Source organism: Macrobrachium rosenbergii, chromosome 43 (genome assembly GCF_040412425.1).
Source record: "Macrobrachium rosenbergii isolate ZJJX-2024 chromosome 43, ASM4041242v1, whole genome shotgun sequence".
Classification (NCBI taxonomy): Eukaryota; Metazoa; Arthropoda; class Malacostraca; order Decapoda; family Palaemonidae; genus Macrobrachium; species Macrobrachium rosenbergii.
In genome coordinates, this window is record NC_089783.1 from 593,195 (window position 1) to 598,194 (window position 5,000).

Consider the following 5,000-nt stretch of genomic DNA (forward strand, 5'->3'; position numbering starts at 1 on the left):
AAAACTATGCTTTGACCTATAAGAGATTAAGTTAGAAATAACAGTTTTTATTCAGACACTTATGGGAAAAATTACTCAAAAGCTCAACAAGAATTTCTTAAATGAAGAATACTAGCTTCGGAACCGAACCAGAATCTATATAGAATATATATATATATATATATATATATATATATATATATATATATATATATATATATATATATATATATATATATATATATATATATATATATAGAGAGAGAGAGAGAGGAGAGAGAGAGAGAGAGAGGAGAGCAGTCACTTGCTGTTAGTTTGAATTTACAACAATACCCTTATGTAACGGTTGTCAGTTCTGTTAACATCTCTTTTATTGCATATCAATGAGACTAAAGGGGATACGTTTATACCCCTGACGTGCTTCAGTATAGAGGCGTGATGCCAAGACATATGTCACAGCATACTCGGCCCTTTCTATCGGTCTGTCAATTGATAGTGAGTAACAGATGACATCGAGAATCAAGTTATAAATGTCAGCGCTACTGTTGCATCGTTATCTCTTACCTGGATTGCTGCGCGCTGAAATGCCTGCTGGATTGCGTTGGATATCTTTGGGGTTTGTATAAAGCATTTGTAATAAAATTGAAGGGTGTTCAAGATAGTTTCAGAGATTTGAATTTATTGCAACCAAACCTATGCTAATGTCAGGTTTATACAAACTGCTTGTCGAAGTTAGAAAACCATAGAGCCCTTATTCCTTATTGCATTTCCATAGCTATTCCTTCGTTTTATATCAAACATAAATCTTCAGACGAGCAGATTTCGAGAGTGTCCAGTGTCCTTCACAAACATTTAGAAGTTGAAGTTAATCATAAATAATATAAGTCTAAAACGATATCCAGAAGCATAGGGATACCTAACGACCAGTGGTTTTAGAATAGGTAAAAGTGCAATGTTCAGGGCTTTATTTTTATCCCAGTGAACAACACTTCCATTGCTCTCCTCTTATAACTGATGGTATTTTCCATGCAGGAATTTTTCCAGGAATCGCCTTCATCAGTCTTGTTTTGAGTTTTTTTTTTTTAAATCTCAGATAAAATTCTGTCACTGAATCTTTACGTTTACTAACTGATAAAAAAAAAAAAGAATAAAGCTGAAAGGTTTCTTGACAGATTAAATATATCAGGTAGAGAATATCTGATGTAAACCGCAATCATGACATTTCTTCATAGCTCATTCGTATTCGTTATGATTACCCGTAAGCAAAAAAGAAAATAAAAATCAATACACGTATGTTAAACAATGAGCAAACCTAAATAAGGCTTCTTCATATATAGTGCTGTAAACTCATATCAGATACCGAGAAACAATTCCATCCAATCTTCTCTTTCTCCACTCTCAGCGACGTGGTTTTCGTTTTGCAAATCAAAGTCTTTATCATGACATATTTATTCTTATTTTTATAGTTATCTTTTTGTTACTGTCCCTCTATTGAAATCACTTTTATTTATGATATAATTAATTAACTGATGTTCGAGACCTCTTTTGACAGGTTTTGAAGTTAGGTTCGGACTTCAGTTTACAGTAGAACTTGATTTAACATTAGGTATTCCAAGAGGCAAACGCTTAGACGACGTCTTGTTTACATTCTTGGTCTGAGAATATTCAGTCTTTCAGCAACGGGCGCAGGTGTGCCGTGAATAGCTCTTAATGGTTGTTGCTGCTGGCAATTTTTCCAGTTCTTTTCCGAAGTGCTACTTGGGAGGGAAAAAGAGGGGAATAAGTTGTTTGGTTCTGAACTCTTGCTCTTCATTGGTAGATTAAATGTTTCTTCCTAATCCTATCTTTCATAGGCGCACCCACCTTCTTCACAGGAAATTTCAGCGTGGGGAAAATTTCTGTCAACATAGTTTTCTTCACATTTTTTTCAGGTCAGATTCAAATCTGCTCTTGATAGTGCCTTTTCCTAGGATATTCCCCTGTTATCTACCATTCCTTCTTTAGTCAGAACCAATTTCAGCAACCTTCAATACTTATAAAGTTACATTTTCTTTATACTAAGGAAATTAAACTTCAATCAAGGAACAACATATAGTAAATATCTAATTGAAATTAATACAATACTGAAATACTGAATATGGATGGCAGAGAAACGCGATAATTTCCCGCCACTAGAAGTATTAGGGGAAGGAGATTAAACATAACTTTTTGTAAATTTCGATTGAAAAGAAAGATGGAGCGAAAACTTTACATTTTCAGAACCCTGATTATAGTTAAAACAATTAAGTAATAAATAAATTATAATTTTCTTTTCACTTGGCGTCTGCTGAGTTCCTGGAGTCTTGCCAGCTGGCGATTAGATTGTCTTCCTACAAGATTAGCTTGCGGCCTTCCACGACAAGGGCAGCTTACAGCATTGCATTGTTCGCCTGAAGTCGCGCGGATTTTCTCCACGTGATTACGACATCTTGGTTTAATTTAAGACGAATAGAGTTCAGATGAAGGAATGGCTTGTGGTTTTCCAAGAAGCCACATGGCCGTACCCTCCGTACATAACTGGAACCTCCATTTTATGGTAGAAAGTAAATGCTATTCCGAGGGGCTTTCATGAGATTTGAGTACTGACCTATATTAATAAAAATAAAAACAAAAGGAGAAAGGGCCGGGGAAGGAAGAATATATGATAAGAGGGAGGATACAAAACTGATGAAAATGACGAACTTTCTACTTGAGTATTTGTTGATCCATAAGAATCAGCAGATCGCTGGATTATTTTAAGTACAAGGTCATTTGTTTAATGGTTTGCAAGAAAGGGCAAGACGGGCAACAGTGCCGTTGGTAGAAGTGGGAGAGACTTTCTCTTTAATGATTACGTTAAAATATTTCTCATCCTGCTGGTAATCTTGCAGCATGGTACCAAGGTGAAATAGCTTTATTAACTGTTCTCTAATAAGTCTTGGGTTAACTGATTCTCTGTCGATCTTATTGGCCTTTTGATTTCCTTGCTTGTCAAACCGATGTTGGTAACCATTTTTGTTATTATGCCAGTTTTTCAGGTGTAATCCTCCCATTTTGAAACAACTGGAGAGAGTCGTGTGGATATAGGTGTCCACTTCTTTTTAAATAAAATCCTTGGAGTCAGTTTACCCTGTCATGCAGAGACCTGGCTTAATGAGCTTTGTAGACCGTTGTAGTGTAACTCCCTAGGGTATGGGTCACCATCAAGTGGAGGAAAATAATTGTAGCTCAGCGCATTTCTTCCTCGCAAATAAAATGATGGAGATGTCTTCAGTAATAAATTGTAAATCTTATTTTCTTTTGCTCTCGTTCCTGCCGGACGTCGATGTGCCGGTAGGGGTGAGGCTGGAATCTTCCCAAATGCGCTTCTCCCTAAGCAAATGTTATTTGCGGCTTTGACCCGAGTTACTGATTTTAACCTGAATATTCATTCTTATCAAACAGAGATTAGTTAAATTTAACCAAAGGCGAACAATATGCATAAAACTGGTCTATTCTTTTCAGTCTAATCTTCACTTTCTAGGCTCTTTTGTTAACAATAAATGTGAGGATTAAGTTAATTTACCTTAGTATTCTGTGAAATTTGTAATACTAACTACCTAATATCTTAGCTGAATTTGCCTCAATTAATAATTTGGTCTTTTTAGTAAAAATTAAACATGAAGATTTCTATTGCATCAGTTATGTACTAAATAATTTTGGTAAAATGAATTTTTTATTCTGATGTTGCTCAGTTTATTGAGGTCGATTAATTATCATAAAGATAAAATAATCATTATTAATTTATAGACAACCAATTCCAGTATTACGTTACTGAACTCAAGCTAAGTAATGTTATTGGAAGGAAGATGGCTCCTATATTATGCATTCCTTCTGATACTCTAAGTAGAGGGTTATTCAGCCTGAGGCATCATACGAGCACAGGAAAGGAGGAGCAGTTCATTGTAAAAGTGGAATTTAAAACTCCTAATGGTAAGGAATATTCAAGGACATTTCCTTCTCCCCAAAGGGTCCTAATGTGAGTGATACAACCTATTTCTAAGGCAATCAATCACAGTGTTCCGATGCGTAACCGGTAGACTTAGGCTTTCCTATTGACTTGACTTGACAACTCTTACCACTGTTATACACACACACACACACATATATATAATGTATGAAAGAGAGAGAGAGAGAGTGAGAGAGAAAGAGCCGTTCCAAAAGAACAATTTAATTTGTCCTGTTCCAAGAACATCTTTAATGTAAAAAAAGAAAAAAACATTTTGTCAGTAGGATAACGGTGCGTTATTATTACCGCTTTTATTACCATACATTGAATAAATATACAGTATATTTTTACCTCTGTTGATACAGTATTATTCTATTCTGTATTAATTCGACGTTACATTTTTGCTACAGGCTTGCATTATGTACCTACTTATGGTTACAATTGTTGTATTAGTTGCCTACTGAACGGGTGCAGATTATAGTTTTCCTAAACAAGAATTTATAACAAATATCTATGTACATTTTTATAGTTATTTAGGTAAAATAATTAGTTTAAAGTTGGTTTATCTACGTATTGTATTCGCGAGGATTTCTGCATATTATACTTCAGATTTGAGATGTAATTTACTATGCATTAAATCATTTGATGTTAGGATTAGAATATATGCGAATTTTGTGACACTTAAGACCTGGAACTCATCCCCCACGTGATTCAAGTGTCAACTGTAATGTCTATGAAAGGTTTTCTCAAATACGAATGTAATCGACTTCAAAATTACAGATATAGGAAAATTGTAGTCCTTTGAAAGTATTTTATTCTCGATTGATACTATAAAACACCAGGCTTGTTTTCTAAATGTTTTGACACAGTGTATAATGCAAATCTTCAATTATTCCCATTATCAAATATTATTTTTTACATAGAAATGAAATGCTTTTATGCATGATATGCCTCAATTTTATCCTATTCATGATTATGGTTGGCTACAAAAACTTTCTCGAATTACTTTAAATTT